Below are 19370 nucleotides of genomic sequence, written 5' to 3' on the forward strand. Positions count from 1 at the left end.
AATGAAAAGGTGGAACATTGAGAAGCATCGGAGGAAAGCAGAGGAAGATATGACAGGCAGGGAAACAATGAGACAGCAAGGGTTATAGGAGATGCTGGCAGGGTAGCAGAAATAACGGAGGCTCCAAGGTGATGGGTAGAGAAAGGCAGGCATCTAGAGAGACAGGGAGGAAGAGACAGTGGCAAGAAGAGAAGCATTGTGCCAAAGGGGGACAGAGAGGATGAGAGAGTAACAGTTAAAGACAAGCAGAGGAGAAGAGACAGTAGCAGGGAGAGACTCAGTGTAACAGTTAAAGACAAGCAGAGGAGAAGAGAGTGTAGCAGGGAGGGAAGCAGTGTGACAATTAGGGGAGGCAGGGAGGAAGAGAGAGTGGTAAGGAGAGAAGCATTTAGCAGTTAGGGAGAGGCAGGGAGGAAGAGCGTGGCAGGGAGAGAAGCAATATAGCAGTTAGGGACAAACAGGGAGGAAGAGAGGGCGGCAGGGAGAGAATCAATATAGCGGTTAGGGACAAGCAGGGAGGAAGAAAGAGCGGCAGGGAGAGAAGCAGTATAGTAGTTAGAGGGAAACAGTGAGGAAGAGAGAGAGAGTGGCAGGGAGAAAAGCAGTGTATCAGTGTGGGGAGTCAGCAGGTGGATAAGCAGGGAGGTAGGGAAGTGTGTCGAGGAGAAAAGGGAGGGGAGGAGAAACGGAAGAAAGGGTGGGAGAGAGATACAAATAGATGGAAAGAGGAGGAGATGTAGATAACCTAAAAGGAAAACAGAATGTGGGGAAAATGAGGAACATACAGATCATGTTAAAAAGGGAGATATAAAAACTGAGGCGATGGAATATAGAGAAGAGTCGGTAAGGACGTGATAGTGAAGGCAGATAAGGAAGACAGAATGAAAGAGAGATGTGAAGAATGGTGAGCAAGGCAGGACAGAGATGGCGTAAGAATGGAACACACACACACACACACACACACACACACACACACACACACACACACACACACAGATTCATAAATTGATAGATAGATATATAGATAGATAGACAGACAGACAGATAGATAAATAGGCTGCCAAAGGGAGAGAGATGCCTGTTAAGTTCAACCAATTCTCTAATGTCCATTCCAAGCCCGACCTCGTACCTTGTAAGGCCCGAGCCTACACAGACCTCGCTGAGATGAAAGTTGTGATCAAACATCTTGAGAAAGAGAGAGAGAGAGAGAGAGAGAGAGAGAGAGAGACTCATGGTTAACTTAAACTAAAATAGGCCAGAATCTGCTCTTTTTGCTATGCCATGTTAAATTATGGTGCATGGTAAGGCTATGCAGTAAGTTGGAGTAGATGTAAAATGTGAGTTAGATTAGGATGGCCAAGACGAGGTTAGGTTAGCACTGGGCCCACTAGCTCTTGCCTCATAGCCCACTGTATTGCCAGGAAAAATGTGGTTGGCGGATTAGACAATAATATATAACCAAAGAGCAAACGGTCAGCGTCTAAATCCAACCCAGTCACATTATTACTTATTCTTTCGTTATCCAGGTCAACACGATGGCGTCTTCAAAAATATTTGTGCTATTGCTTAGATTTTCTTCTGTGCATGCACAGGAGAGATCTATAATACTGGAATGATAAGAATCAATGTCCATGACCCACACAGTACCGTGACATTTTATATTTTAATTTTGCTACTGTCATACGATTTCCTTCTTGTTGGTGCAAGGTGGTGGTTGGCCTGCTTTTACCAGACAGTTTGAATAGCTTAGGGGAACTTTGCACAGCGAAGGGATTGTGTACTGCACCACCACATGTTTGACTGAAATACTCAAGGTACACCGCCGACTTTTTTTTTTTTTTCTTTTTTTTTATGTGAGGAAGAAGGAACCAAAGGCCACGGGCCCGCAATATCTGTTCCCTCCAAGAGAAAAACAAAATATAAAAGAGTGCCAAATTCAAGATCCGATCATTTCGAGATGCCTGGACACACTGCGTTTGAAAGACTGGAGATCATAGGAAGCAGGAAATACAGACAGAGGGAAACAATTCCATAGCTGACCTGTTGCATAAATGAAGGACTGGGAGTAATTAACTCTTGCATTAGAGAGCTGGACAGAAAAGGGATGAGAGTTTGCTGCTAGACGGGTGCTACGCGCCCGTCGTAGAGGTGGAGGAATGCATGCATACAGTTCAGAGGAGCAGTGACCATTGAAGCAGCGATAGAAAAATAAAGATGAAACAGTGCGGCAAAGAGACAGAGGTTGAAGGGAGTCGGTAAAAGGAGGAGAGTTAATGAGACGAAAAGCCTTTGACTTCACCCTACTGAGAAGAGCTGTATGTGGGGAACCTCTCCACACATGAGAGTTGTACTCCACACAGGGGCTGATAAAACCCGTGTATAGAGTCAACAATTGTGCAGGGGTAAAGAAGGAACGGAGTCGGCTTAGCACACCTAATATCTTAGAAGCAGATTTAACAAGAGATGTAATATGATCTTTCCAAGACAAGTCCTGAGTAAATGAAACCCCAAGCATGTTCAAGGATGATGCAGGATTAAGCTGAATGTTATTAAACATTAGTGGGTACACCTGTGGAAGGTTTTGTTGGGTTGATAGGTGTAAGAACTGAGTCTTTGATGCATTAAAAACAACAAGATTGTTTTTACCCCAGTCAGAGATATGAGCCAGACATTAGGTGTGCCAAAGCCTCATTTCTTGTTTGTTGAAGTATATGCAGAGATGGACGTTGCGGGATCCGCATGGAAAGGTGAAGGGTGGAGTCATCAGCGTACGAGTGGATTGGGTTAGATGTACAGCTTAGAAGGTCATTGATGAATAAAAGGAAGAGAGTTGGTGATAGGACAGAACCCTTAGGAACACCACTGTTGATAGATCTAGGAGAAGAACGATGGCCGTCTACAACAGCGGCTATAGAACGACCAGAAAGGAAGCTAGAGATGAAGGCACGGATAGAAGGATAGAAACCGTAAGAGGGCAGTTTAGAAATTAAAGATTTATGCCAGACCCGATCGAAAGCCTTTGAGATGTCAAGTGCAATGGCAAAGCTTTCGCCAAAGTCCCGAAAGGAGGATGACCAGGAGTCTGAAAGGCAGGTGAGAAGATCGCCAGTGGAGCGTCCCTGACGGAACCCATACTGACGATCGGAAAGAAGGTTGTGATAGGAAAGATGCTTTAAAATATTTCTATTAAGAATTGACTCAGAAACTTTTAAGATACAGTTGATCACAACTGACTGCGACCTTGTCCCTTTAACGTCCCCTTGTCCCTTTAATGTCCCTTTAACGTCGCGTGGGTCGGAGCTGGTTACCTGCTTCCTTTGTGAACACCTACTTGCGCAGGTAACCAGCGCGGGTCAGCGCCGGAAACCAGCGCGCAGGCAACCTGCTTTCTCTGTTACAAGCCTGCTGGGACTTCAGGGAGGAACTAAAAAAAAGGTAAATAAAGTCTTGAGATAAAAATTAATGTAATTGTGTAAAATCGCACCGGTGCATGTTAATTATGCAAAGACCCTTTCCCACAACGGCGCTTCACTTCCCGCATAAATAATTTACTAGCTAGAGTTTTCCACTTCGTAATAACGAAGTACAATGTAAAATTTAATATAGTCAGCTGCTAGTAATGCACTGTTGATACTTGACGGGAATTCCATACTTGAATGGCTTCTCACATGCTTGCAATGGTGTAAAGGAATCTACATGTATCCGGAAGGTGGATGATCATCTTTCGATTAAGTGTTTTAAAATAGGTCATGGACATGCGCAGTGACCCATTAAGTACAACTGCCAAGTTTTTATCCCGAAATACCGATTAGAATGCCTGTGAAACAATAATATGAATAATAATAAAATGAACAAACTGGCAAATTTCGAATGTACTACACTTTCTTATAACACTTCTTTTCCACATTATCAATGCTTGTCTGACCAAAACTATTGAAAAGGAACCCTCTGGATGTTGTGCCAAGAATAAGTTTGCTTTCTAAGGTGTTTTTAGGTGACTGTGCTATTAGGGTTTTCGGCAAATTCCCGGGCGATCCCTATAATGAACAACTACTGTGGTTTATTATATATATATATATATATATATATATATACAGATAGATAGATAGATAGATATAGATACATATAGATAGATAGATGGATAGATATAGATAGATAGATAGATAGATAGATATACAAGTGTGTATATATATATATATATATATATATATGTGTGTGTGTGTGTGTGTGTGTGTGTGTGTGTGTGTGTGTATACAGTAGATAGATATAGATATAGATATTGACAGATATAGATATACAGTACAGTATATATTCTAGCTTCCTGCCATGATCAATTGCCCTAATGACTGAGGCGCCTGACACCAGTTGTATACTGTAGATATCCAGGTGAAGACGAAGATACAGAGCCTTGGTTCGTTAAGAATGACTTGGAGCCTAAATACGCAGCACTGACTGAATACATTATTATTTTGAAGAAGGAAACGAATTTGGACTTGCTAATTTGAGAATACCGATTTGTTAACAAGGTCTTTAACGCATATCCATAATACTGTAAGACAATATGAAAAACAAGAACTCATTCAAGATGTAAGCTTCCATTTTATGGTCATACACTCACGGCACGCACGCACGCACGCACGCACACACACACACACACACACACACACACACACACACACACACACACACACACACACACACACACACACACACACACACACACAATATACGTTTGCACTCTGATACCCCGCCCCCCCAAACACACAAATCTACCCGGACCGACCGCTAGAGGTGGTCACTGCTCCTCTGAACTGTCTGCTTGCATCCCGCCACCACTACGGCGTGCACGTAGCACCCGTCTAGTAACAATCTCTTTTCTCTTTTCTATCCAACTCTCTAAAGCAAGAGTTAGCAGTTACTCCCAGCCCTTCACGTATGCAACAGGTCAACTCTGTAACTGTCTTTCTCTATCTCTATTTCCTATTGTCTATGATCTTCAGACTTTCAAACGCAGTGTGTCCAGGCATCTGGAAATGAACAAATCTTGAATTGGCTCTCTATTATCTTGTTTTTGTTTTTTTCTTGGAGAGAATAATCTTACTTGCTTCTGGCATATTGTTCCTTCTTCCATGCATACAGAAGAAAATGGAGATGGTGTGCAACTCCACCACACTATCATGACACCTGCCATAGGTGTTGTGATGATGGCTGTTGAGTTTGGAGCAGAGGGTGTGAAAACATTATTTTAATCTGTGCCGAGAGTGCTGGAGAAACAGGTAAAGTCCATTATTAAGTCACCTGTTTCTCAGTCTCACCCTGTCTAATGACTGATATTTAATAATTTTTTCAACTGAACACAACCTTCTGGCCTTAGTCTATATAAAAGTCCAAAGTGCATTGAAGGCAGGAAAAGAGGTTAATCACAAATGTTTTTTTCTTAATCCTCTCTTTTCTGAAATTATAACCTGACTTTAGGCTGAATAATATAAATGTGTCTACAGCAACAAAATTATTGTTCTCCTCCCATTCTATCTTCACACCTTGCTTCTCTTCTGCCTGTCCACAGTTTGTCCTTCGGTTTCATTTCTGTATTCTGCCAGCTTCCCCGACTCCCAGCTTTCCACCTTTTCCCCTCTTTCTCTCTAAGTTTCCTTCCTGTCATCTCTGTTTACCTCCATTCTTTCTCTCTCCCTACCTACGTTGCACCTCCTCGATTCCTCGTACCTCCCAACTCCCTACTTCCCAGTCTATGCAGTACCTTTTCTTCTCCACCCACCTCCTACTCCTCTTTCCCTCGCTACCTCACCCCAGTCCCCCTCTACCCTACCAACCCCGAGGCTAGGGTAAGTCCTGGCACCAGATCCCACCACACCCGCCAGTGATGAGTGTGTTGAAACCTGGTGGCCAGATGGGTGTTAAGCAGTGTTACGGGTGGTGGGGGGGAAAATCTTAGTTAAGGATAGGAAGTACGTCACGTAATTTTTACCTGGCTACGAAAAAGAATGTCTCCTCCCCCCAGTCAATAATTCTTCTAACTATAGCCGGCAGAAGGGTGACAAGGACAAACAATTAGTATGGGAAAAATATGAGATAAGTCTTATAATAAAGGCTGAGTGTTGCTTCCAGTCACAAACTTGCTTTTTTGACAACTTGACATTCTCAGCAAGGTCACTATACATACATGGCATCCAGTCAGGCAGGCAGGCAGGGAGAAAAGCAGGAAAGAAGGGACGTAGGTAGCACAATTAACAATCAGGTTTGCCTCATAACATGCTGGGAGGCGGGAAGTTAGTAGGGGTGCAGACAGAGGTTGGTATTAAAGGCCGTGGAGACAGGGTAGTGGAGACTAGTTTTTGTGACGGTAAGCAGTTGTGATGATGGTGGTGATATGGCAAGGTGAAGAGGGTTGGAGTGGCTGATGGTGTTAATGAGAAATCATGGTGGTGATCGATATTCAGGAAAGAAGTATTAGTGGAACGTTAGGTTGGTCAGGGCAGTAGTGGCAGTAAGAGTGTCAGCATTGGTTGCTGAACTGATAGTAGATGATGAGATCGATAGGGTAGTAGGCTGGTTTGTGACTGAAGAGGGAGGAGACGTAAGACAGTTACATCATCAACATTAATCATCATATATCAAACCATTAGGTACCCTATACTGATATAACTGTATTAGGTGCACTGGGAGGTCAAGAGAACATTTATTACTGAGTTATTTGATGGTAATGGTAACGATGGATGCTAATATCTTGCTACTGAAAAATCATCCTTAATACCAAGAAAAGTATATTAGTGCAGGTAGGTAAATGTTAAATAAAATAATGTGTTGTACTATTTTACGTACTAGTAAGCCACGTCAGCTGCAACTATTACTCAGCTAATTTCAATTAGTATTCATATTCTACAGCCATCTTTTTTATTTCCTCATGCCTCTTCATACAAACCATCCAACCATCATTAATACTCATCATAGTGACCTCTAGTGCCTTTCTTACTCTTTCTCATATCTTTCTCATACTTACCCTCATTCCTACATTCTGTACTCCATCATAAGAAATACTCGCTCTTTACACCTTTAATACCCTCTCATAACATTCCCTTAAAGGCCTACTCTTCATCTTACACAAATTCACAACAAATTCTTTGTACCCTACCTCATGGCTTGCACTTTTGTTGTTGTTTAAACGTAAATTCTCCCGCCCATCCAACAAACCTGACTCTCACTTGACAAGGTAGTCTCCTTGCGCCACAAGCACTCATCCTCACTTCTCTTCCACTTTCACTACCGTACCTCCTACTTTACTGTCTCTGTCTCTTTCCACCCACCCTCATTCTCCCTATTTGTATTTGTCTTGCCCTCTGCCTTTACATCTTGTCCTCTATACATTTCATGACCATCTTATATAACACAGGTCAGCTCATTTTTGCACTAATTACGTGCCTATCCATTCATTTCCCAACCTTCATTTCCCATCACCAGTCACAGTAACTACGGTACAGAATCTCCACTCGAATTACCCCATAATCTCTCGTCCTCTCACTTATTCAGTTTTTGTATAAAAGCGTTCTTACAGTTTTCCGACAAAGAAAAAAGTTCTGTAACTAATAAGATAGAAATACCTTGTTAAGACCGTAACGTCTGTGAGGTCTGTATATTACTACAACTTTATGCAACTTTCTCTACATAACTCTTTGCCTTCGTCTCTTCCACCCAACCTCCTTACTCGCATACTTATCACTCAACGGCCTTTCTCTCCCCTCTCAACCAGATCATCCTGCCTCTCTCCCTCCTACACATTCCCCGACAACCTCACAAAACATAGGGTTACATCATTCTTCTCCCGGTGTTGTGGTCTGAAGGCATTGCCCCTTCATACGTCACTGAATTCTCCTAATCGCCCTCACCGTCCCTCAAACGAACACTACACCACTGACATATTAGCCAGTATGTCGCAAGGCTCTATTAGGCTCTCCAGTGGTGTGTGGTATTCCTATGTATATTCATTCTCTTGAAGAGGCATATTAATAACATAAATGTATCTCTGTTGCTAGTTTCTTTCTTTGGTAGTTTCACAATGGATATGAATAAATACTGTACAGCTCTGATAAATGCGTGACGTTCCCTCCCCCTAGCTACATTAAATTACTTTCAGCTCCCAGTTACCCCCCTTCTTCATGCCAGATTACCACAATCCAGGGTCGTGAGGGGGGAGAAGCGATTATTTTTCAAAATATAATAATTACTGATACGGTCTGATGAACCTTGACGAAGTGTATGGGTTATAACATTTTACTTCCAGGTAAGACACATCCTGGAGGTTTTTGGCTGGTAGAAATTAAAGCTAGAGCCATTGTGCCGTCCCTCTCTGCTGCCCCAGCTTGACCATAAACAGACAGGCGTGGCTCAGTACCACTAACCCACCCACACCACACACCATACCACACCACACCAAACAACTGACCCATTTTGCTGTGCTGCCACAGAATGATGTAAACAGAATGGTGCATCAGTACCCACTGTTCGTCACTCACCCATCCACACCATCACACCATACCACACCACTGCCTCACCTCCAATGCAAAAACATTAAAACGTACCATTCGAAGTCGACATGCGCTAGGTATTTCAAAAGTAATTTACACCATATTAGTTACAAACAACTTAACTCATTCCACACCAACAAATAAAAAGTATACATCACCTGTCTGCTTCTTACGGTACAGAAACTGAAAAATAACGCTCAAAACACTATCAAGTCTTTCCAGTGCAATATACTACACATGATATTTTCTTCATAACCTCCCCGATGTTTGAAGCGTCACAGGATAGCATCGACAGAGCTACAGGGAATTTGTTTTTGAATTCCTATCTATATCCGTCTATCTATCAATAATCATATATATAGATATGTTCGTATCTATATCTATAATTCATATATCTATATGTATATGTATACATATGAATTACACTACTCTAAAGTGCATATTATCGTCATACACCACACGAATCTGAAAAAGTGGTTCACACATCAGCTTTCGAGGCTTCGCAGGAAAGATTCGAATCATCAGTATCACACAAAGCCAAAGTAAAAGTATCATTGCTATCGTAAGCGTCTCACAGTCAAAATATAATGCATTCTAAGGTCAGTGCACAATGAGTGTAGGTGAGGGCAAGGGGGTGAATGGTATGATACTCTCCAGTCCCCCTGAGCAACGATGTACGAGTGGCATTTGATAGCTCACGGAGAGCTTTCTGATCTCTAGTTAATCAAATACATGATCTCTTTTTATGCATTAATGAGGGCAAGGGGTTAATTTAGGAGCAAATTACTTACTACTACCATAAATGTGAATGTCGAATTGGTGCATCAATGAAGTAGGGCTAATCCTTCTGTTCATAATCCTATATTTGAAGCTGTTGTGCCTCTGTATGTATGTGAAAACTTGCCGAGTTATCCTACTGCTGCTGAGAGACACTGTACTGGATGGGTTAGTGGGCGGATGAGTTTCTGGTGGACAATGTATATTAACTTTCAACCTCCAAGCGTACAGCTGACCCTCCATGATAGGAAGAGTGTTCTCCTGGATCAGCGGTTCTCAACCTTTTTCAGGTCGCGTTCTCCCCCCCCCCCTTAGCCTAACTTTGGTTCATATTCACGAATCCCCCTCCCCCTCAGTTCTTGCAATCATCTGACTAAAAACTTATTCCCGAACTATTGCTGCTGTTATATAATGTTGCCCCAGGTTCAGGTGAACACTATCTCACTTGAACGTAAGCTAAATTATCTTCTCTCCTGCAATCCACTATCCCCCCTTTTCCTGATATAGAGGGAAATAGAGAGACGTTTATATTTTAAGAGGCTTGCAGTCCTTCCTACTGGAATCTTTACATTTCTCTCGAAATGGGCAGAAGATAGAGAGATGGGGAAAAAAGAAAAAGAAAAGGATGAATGGTGATCAGGCGACAGACAGAAACGGGGAAAAATGATTACACGGGTACAAAGAAAAATGTGCTTTGAAGGCCTGAGCTGGGACAGAGTACGAATACTCAAATCCTTGGTTCATCATAACACACACACACACACACACACACAGGGAGTCAATCAAGGCAGACGTGCGACATCGGCGCTCCGTACCGAACCAACACGGCAAGTGGCATTACCTAAATTAGTATCTTTGTATGAGTCAAGCTCTGTACCAGGTTAGACTAAATGATTTTTCATTATTAAAAGGAAAAAAATAATAAGTTTAAACAAGACTTGTTCAAACAGGAAAGAGAACCAAGACGAAAGAATGCGCTGAGTCAGCTGAGTTTGTTTAGACTACAGCAACACAGGGACTGTAAGTACATACTCTGTACTTTTAGTATTGCAAAATGGATACATACTTTAGTAAAGCAAATTTGGAAAAGAAAAGGGATAAAGGTAAAATGCAAAATGATGATTTCTACCAAGAACTGGTTGAAGTGGAGACTCACAATAGACTGGTTGAACGTGTACACAAACTAGAAATGGCTTTCAAAAATGAAATTGATGAAATAAAGATGCAGATGCACTTGCAAAAGGAAGGAATAGAACAACTAGGAAGGGAGGCCAACAAGAGAGACACAACCATCAGTGAACTAACAGTGGAACTGAGTACACTTAGGAAGAAAATGAGTGAAATGGCAAGTACAGTAGTCAATCACGGGAGTGTTATAGAAGAGTTCAAAAATGACACAGAGACAATTAGGCAAGTAAGCAGTCTTATAGACCAGAGCATTGATATTGAGAAGATAACACAGATGAATGAAGCTGTGCAAAGCTAAAAAAATGATGTGGAAACCACGTATGCTGAAATGGTGAAAGTAAAGAAAGACTTAGAAACAAAGGTGAAGGAAAAAAAGCATTAAAAAGGAAGTGAAAAGAATAATCCAAAACAATCCAAAGTTAGTCAGACATTCAGTAGATATAAACAAATCTATAGTAATCACTGGTATAGAAGAGGAAGAAGTACAAAACAAGATCACAAGAGACAAAAAGGAGATGGCAAATGTAATGAGCTTACTGAAAGAAGTATCAGAGGAAATCTGTAGTAAAGACATAGAGAAACACAAAAGGTTAGGGAAATATGAGAAAAGCAAGACAAGACCTCTAAAGGTGACTTTCCAGAGTGTAAACACTGTGGAAGAGATACTAAAAAATGCAAAGAATCTTATGGAAAAAGAGGAGTTCAAAAATGTATGGATAAAAAGATGCCTAAAACAAGAGGAACTGGAATTACTGAAAGAGAAAAGGGAGGAAGCAAAAACAAAGAATGAGGGAAGATCAGAGGAGGAGAAGAAGAAAATTTTTTACAAAGTAATAGGATTCCAGGTACGAAAGTGGTACACAAACAGGATGGAATAAAAAGGAGGAAGGTAGTAGAACCATGTCATGACAAGTATATAAACAAGATGATACAGTTGATGTACTCAAATGTGGATGAAATGGTATCTAAATTACTAGAGATGAATGATTATGTCAGAGAGAATGAACCACAAATAATATGCCTAACTGAAACAAAATTAACACCAAGGATATCCAATGACATACTAAACTTAGAGGAATACAATATATGGAGAAGAGACAGAAATAAAAAAAAAAGGAGGAGGAATTATAATATTAACTAAGAAAAAGCTAAGAGTCAATGAAATAAAACTAGATATACCATCACAAGTAGAACTGATTGCAGTAGAGATCAACACATCTGAAGGTAAAGTAATTTTAGCCAATTTGTATATGCCACCCAGATCAAACACATGGGAAAGAGATGAATATGAGGACCTGGCAGAGAGTACAATTCAGAGTTTAAGATCATTACTACATAAAATGGAAGAGAAATCGGAAAGAATTATACTAACTGGGGATTTTAATACAAATATAAATTGGAATACTCTAGATATAATTAGCCAAGAAAGCTGTTGGGACCAAAAGCTCCTGGATCTCGTACAAGAGTTTTTCCTAACGCAAAATGTGAGGGAAACCACCAGAAAAAGGGGACTTGATGTACCTTCAGTGCTAGATCTAATATTTACTAGGCAAGAAAATGATTTTAATATATCACCCTCCACTCGGCAAAAGCAATCATGCAGTACTAAATTATAACTTCAGGATAGCATATGACATAGTAAACAGCAATGACAGTTACAAAAAGAGCCTAAACTATAAAAAGGGAAATTATCAAGACCTAAAGATGTATTTCTTAGAAGTTGACTGGGAAAATGAGCTTAGAGGACAAGATTTAAATGCTGTATATAAAAAATTCTGTGAATTTTATGAAATAGGAGTCCAGAAGTACATCCCACCGCACAAAGAAGCAGATAAGAAAATACAGAAATGGTTCAATACAGAATGTAAAAAATCAAAAGAAAGAAGAGATTTGTTGTGGAATAGATACAGAAGACACAATAGTGAAAGGGCGTATAATAATTACAAACAGGCAAGAAACGATTATACAAGAATAAGGAGGGAAGCCCAAAAACAGTTTGAGGAGGATATAATAAATAAAAGTAGTGATCAACCAAAGCTATTTTACAGCTATATCAGAAGCAAAACAAAAGTAAAAGATAAAATACAATCTATTACGGACGAGGGAATCACTTATACACAAGAGAAAGATATTTGTGAAGCACTAAATAAGAATTTCCAATTAGTTTTTACAGAAGAAAAAAATTTTGAGAGGGACTATGTGGAACATGCATGTCCACACATACTACCAGATATACAAATAGCAGAAAAAGTAATACAGGAGGAGTTAAGTAGATTAGACAGAGGAAAAGCAAGTGGTCCTGATGAAATTTCATGTTGGGTACTACGAGAATGTGCAAAGGAGTTAAGTAAACCATTATTTTTAATTTTCTAGAAATCCTTGAGTCAAGGTAAACTACCTGATATTTGGAAAAAAGCAAATATTGTCCCCTTATTCTATCTATCTATCTATCTATTGCCAGACGCCTCAATCCCGTTTGGGGTGGCCACAAACAAATGGCCTCCAAGTCGCCCTGTCCCCCGCCATTTCACTGCCCTGCTCCCAACTCACACACCCCTCTCTCATATACCTCTCCACCCCATCCCTCCATCTCATCCTCGGCCTCCCCCTCCCTCTTCCCCCCTCCACCTCACTCACATACACTCTCTTCGTCAGTCTTTCACCCTCCATCCTCTCCACATGGCCAAACCACCTCAGTGTGTTCCTCATAACGCTTCCTATCACATCCACATCCACACCACAACGCTCCTTTATATCCTCATTCGTCAGCCTGTCTCTCCACGTGACTCCACAGGCTCCTCTTAAATAACTCATTTCCACTGCTCTCACTCTTGACTTGTGTCCTTCCAACAATGTCCAAGCTTCACTTCCGTACGTTAGAGTTGGTATCACAATACTGTCATGTAGTAACTTTTTCACTTCCATGCTCACTTCCCTGTTTCTTATCACTGCTTTCAAGGAACCAGCAACCTTCTTCCCTGCTGTACCCTTTCAAGCACTTCACCCTCCAAACCTCCATCCTTACTCATCACACTACCCAAATACTTAAACGTACTCACATTTTCCAATTCCTCACCATCCAACCTCGCTGTACTTTCACTAACTTCACCTCTCTCAAAGACCATCACTTTACTCTTCCCTACATTCACCTTTAGATTCCGTTTCTTACACACTCTCTCAAACTCATCCACCAAGCCTTGCAGCTCCCCTTCGTCTTCACTCAACAACACAATATCATCTGCAAACAACAGTACAGGGAGTTTCCAAACACTATCCTCTCTCACCAGGGCCCCTCCAACATCCACTACCCTACCTTGTACCTCTTTTATTACCCCATCCATGTACAGATTGAACAACCATGGAGACATGACACATCCCTGTTTCAAACCAACTTTCAAAGAGAAAAATTCACTTAGTTCACCATCCACACGCACTGCAGCCTTCGCACCATCGTACATACTCTTCACAGCATTCAACAACTTCCCATCTACTCCATATATTCTTAACACTTTCCACAATCCTTGTCTATCCACCTTGTCATATGCTTTCTCCAAATCCATGAAAGCCGCATACAACTTCTTTCCCTTCTCTAGAAACTTTTCCACTAAAGATCTAAGAATGAATATCTGATCTACACAACCTCTTCCCTTCCTAAAGCCTCCCTGTTCTTCTCCAACTAATTTCTCTGTTCTTTCTCTAACTTTGTCTATAAGTATCCTACCATACACTTTTCCTATTATACTAAGAAGACAAATGCCCCTATGATTACCACACACTTCTTTTTCCCCTTTTCCTTTGTAAAAGGGAATAATTATACCTGACTTCCAATCCTCCGGGACTCTACCTTCCTCCCAGGCCAATCTGCACATCTTCCACATCCATTCTACTACTATCTCTACCCCATGCTTCAGCATTTCACCACACACTCCATCAATTCCTGGGGCTTTCCCCGATTTAACTTTCTTCACTGCGTCCACAACTTCTATCCTACTGATTTCTTCCTGTCTTCTCACCTCCCCCCTTCTCCCAGCCATTCCCCAGCCACTTATACTCGCATTACTTCCATCCTCTACGTTCAACAATGCCTTAAAGTGTTCTCTCCATCTGCTCACTTTTTCTCCCTTCTCCACTAGTAATCTACCATTTTTATCTTTCACTCCCCTGCTAACTTCACTTCCACCCTGTCTTACTCTTTTCACTTCTCTCCAGAACATTTTCTTACAGTCCCTCCACTTTACACTCAAATTCCTTCCAAATTCCTCATCCACTCTCTTCTTACTCTCTCTTACTAATCTTTTCACCTCTCTCTTCCTTTCCACATATAACTCTCTCTTCCGCCTCTCAACTTCTTCCACGCCCCTATTTCTCATCCATTCATTGTATGCTTTCTTCTTTTGTGCCACAGCCTGTTTCACCTCTTCAGTCCACCACGCTGTTCCTTGCACCCCCCTCCGTCTTCTCTTCCTTCCACACACCACATCACATGCTGCACATATTTCTTCTGTAAATATCTTACACACACCTTCCACGTCTCCCATCTGCTCCAATTCATATTTGCCCAATCGTTCCTCCACTTCTCTCTTATACGCTGCCTTTTTCTCATCCTCTTGTAACCTTTCCACTCTCCTTGCAACTACTCCTTCCTCTCGTCTTTCCCTTCTTCTATTCCTCCATCTTACTTGCATCCTAATTCTGGCCACCACCAAGTAGTGGTCAGAAAGTCCACTCCCCCAACCTCTATACACTCTTGCATCCTTTACACATCTTCGCATCCTTTCATCCACACACACATAATCAATCATTGCTTTCCTTTCATTCAGTTCACCACCCACCCTTCTCATCACTCGCCATGTATACCTGTGGATCATTTTATGCCTGAAGAGGGTATTGGCTATCACCAACCCCCTCTTAGCACAAATGTCCACGAACGCACTCCCATTCTCATCTATCTCGGCAGGCACACCCCACTCACCAACTATTCCATCCACCTTCACATTACCAACTTTACCATTCATATCACCAATCAAAAACACTCTCTCATTCCTTCCAAACTTTTCCATGCACACTTCCACATTTGTCCAGAACTCTTCTCTCACCCTTCTAGCACGATCTTGCGTTGGCGCATACACACACACAATCGCCCACATTTGTATTCCAACTTTCAACTTTACCCACACAATCCTTGACCCAACTGATCCATACTGTCTTATGCTCTTCTTCCATCTTTTACTCACAACTATACACACTCCTTCCTTTGCCCTCTCATTCTCATCTACTGCTGCACATATACCCCATCCATACTCCCATTCTCTCACACTTTCTCCTCCCATTTTGTTTCAGTTATTCCACATACATCCACTTTCGCACCCTCAAGCACCTGGACAATCTCTCTCTCTTTCACCTCATCATTCGCTCCTCTTACATTCCATGTACTCATTACCAAGTCCTTTGTCCGGTCCTGGGTCGTCATCGTTTGGTCAGTCCTTGTCCGAGGCTTCTTGTTTGTTTTTTTAGTTAGTTGTTTTCCGGGGAGGGGCACTAACCCTCCGCCAACCCTTTTAGTCGCCTTTTACGACAAGAAAGGAAATAGACAAAATCCACTCAACTACCGACCAGTGTTGTAAGCAAGGTATTAGAAAAGCTTATATATAAGAAAAGCTTGGGTAAATCATCTAGAAGTACACAGTATGATAACAGAAAGACAGTTTGGTTTCAGAAAAGGAAAATCATGTGTTACTAATCTGTTGAGCTACTATGAGAGAGTAACAAACATAATACAGGAAAGGGAAGGATGAGTGGACAATATCTATTTAGATTTCAAGAAAGCTTTTGACACAGTACCACACCAAAGACTTTTATGGAAACTGTACCATCAAGGAGGAATTCGAGGCAAACTGTTTTGTTGGATGCAAGACTTTCTCATAAAAAGAGAAATGAGAACAGTACTAAGAGGAAACTACTCATCATGGAAAGAAGTGACTAGTGGAGTACCAGAGGGTTCAGTGCTGGCACCAATTATGTTTTTAGTGTATATAAATGATATAAACAGTAACACTGTAAATGAGAGCTATCTGAATATGTTTGCAGATGATGCAAAAATACAAAGGAGAATTACTAACACAGACTCTTGTAAAGAGCTACAAGAAGAATTAAATAAACTTCATGACTGGAGCAGTACATGGCAAATGGAATTCAATGTGGACAAGTGTCATGTAATCAAGTTTGGTAAAAGCGGAAAAAGACCTGATTGGGATTATAAGTTAGGAAATAAAACCCTATACACATCAGAAACAGAGAAAGACCTAGGTGTGATTATCAATAACAGACTATCTCCGGCTGACCACATCAGCGAGAAGGTACGGAACATGTATACACTGCTTGCAAATATGAGAATAGCATTCACATACATAAATGAAGACGTGCTAAGAAGGATAATAACATCATTCATTAGACCAACCCTGGAATATGCATCAGTAGTCTGGAGTCCTCATCTCAAAAAGCACATAGACAAGATTGAAAAAAGTTCAAAGGGCCGCTGCAAGATGGATACCAAGCTTAAGGGACCTAAGCTACGAGGAAAGACTAAATAAACTGAATCTACCAACACTACAGGAGAGAAGGAAAAGAGGTGACATGATAATGCTATATAAGTGCATATCAGGGAAGGAGAAAATAGACATAAATGATTACTTAACATATGGAGAAGCATCAGCAAGAGGACACTGCAAAAAACTGCATAAGAAGAGAGGTGATAAAGACGTAAGGAAATTCAGTTTCCCAAACAGAGCAACTGATCTATGGAATGCACTATCGAATGAAATAGTGTGTGCCAAAACAATTCACAAATTTAAGGATATGTACGATAAATATGGCTTAAGACATGGGACAGTACGAGCTTGACTCATTCCTGTAAAGATACAATTAGGTAAGAACAAATAGGTAAGAACACACACACACACACACACACACACACACACACACACACACACACACACACACACACACACACACACACACACAGAGAGAGAGAGAGAGAGAGAGAGAGAGAGAGAGAGAGAGAGAGAGTTTCGTAACGCCTCCTTACTACTCCACAATTGGTCCGAGTGGATATTCATGTACAATACGTTCTTTCACTTACACATACTCTTACGTTAGTTATTTCATTCAGCTTTTGTATAACTGCTGATTCACTTCCCCGTACTACCAAAACATTCTATATGTGCAAAGGACGAGTTTACTTGTTATTTTAATCTATAGTTATTTTTATCTATAGGTCATGGTTATCAATACTCCAGATGACCGGGACGAGAAGACTTGTTTCCAAAGATATGTTCAGTTGTTCTCCTGCCTCCCTCATTACCTATATCAGGCCTGTTCTTTTGTCTAAGGTTGATTATAAAGCCATGTTCATTCGTTCAGCCATGTCTCATTATTTCATTAGTGTAACTGTGTAACAACCCGTCTCACTGCCCCTGCCCATCTTCCAGGCCTCAAGTGGTACCAGCTCACAGTCAGGTGTTGAAGCATGATTATGGCAGTGGGAGGTGGAGATGCTGGAAAGGCATGTTATACTTTTGCCTAATTTCTGGCATTTTAAAGATATACGTCTAGGATGGCAGGTGTAACAGTGGTGAAGTAACAAGTCAAAACATTCTCCAGGACTAACAGCAACAACAACAATGTAAACACACGTCCCCCTCGTATTAGAAGCGTCTTGTGACTCAGGTAAAAACTAACTTTACCTCCAACAGCCGCACCAGAAGCCCTACCAAGGTCAGACCCTCAATAACCTGCACCTAACAGAATAAAAAACATAATACCAACTTCCGCCAGTGATGTCCTGGAGCGGTGTCTTCTTGACAAGTGGACATGGGCAGCAGTCCAGCCCCTGCCACACCCATCTCTTCACACTGCATAAACATTCTCATCTCCCTCACACAGGTACACTATTTCCCTATTTGTATTTCAACAATCAGCTTTTTCCTCGGCCACCTTCATCCACACCCATCCATTTTCTCAACCGCACCACATATCCACATCATCTAACGACTCATTCCATTAAGTCGCGTCCATTTAAACACACTTTCCTTCTTCAGGCACACGCGCGCGCGCACACACACACACACACACACACACACACACACACACACACACACACACACACACACACACACACACACACACACACACACACACACATTCACGCACTGGTTACTCGTTCCACATCCTCCCTCACATACATTCCACCTTTCATTCCACACCCACCCACACATCCTCTCAGCAGCCGACCAGAACCAAGCCAGGCGCAAAAAGTAAATATGGATAAGTATTGAACAAGCAGGCACCGACACGACAGACTGGTCCACATACCGTTGGGTGAATCTCGTGTCCTTCAGGCCTCTCTACAGTATTTGCGCCTCTCATCCCATCACTCCCTGTGGCCTCCCCACTTCTAAGTAATTACCTGGCAGAGATGACAAAATGAGGTGCCCTGTCTTTGTTTTTACTTTGTTCATCAGAACATACGTATTTTAGAGTAACACTCAGAGCTTGCGTAACCTGCCTTGAAGGTTTTCAAACCAAACTAGGTATAAATAAAATCTACAGTACTTTCTATCAGACTAACCTTATTCTGCATGAGATATTCTTCTAGTCTTCAGCTGATGTTTTTTTTTTTTTTTATCCGACTCTGGGCAAAGGCTCAGGGCCAATTTCTTGGAGGCAGTCACCTATCCCAAGGCTCAGTAGTCCTACACCTCCACATGTCACCACTTCGGCGCTAACACCCACTATCCATATTGAATACATGCTAGGGCTGTCTCATACAGGACTGGTGTACTGGTATTAGCGGGGGTAATTTTACGA

The sequence above is a fragment of the Coenobita brevimanus genome, chromosome 7 (genome assembly GCF_032717465.1).
Source record: "Coenobita brevimanus isolate Jiangsu-jjx chromosome 7, ASM3271746v2, whole genome shotgun sequence".
Lineage (NCBI taxonomy): Eukaryota > Metazoa > Arthropoda > Malacostraca > Decapoda > Coenobitidae > Coenobita > Coenobita brevimanus.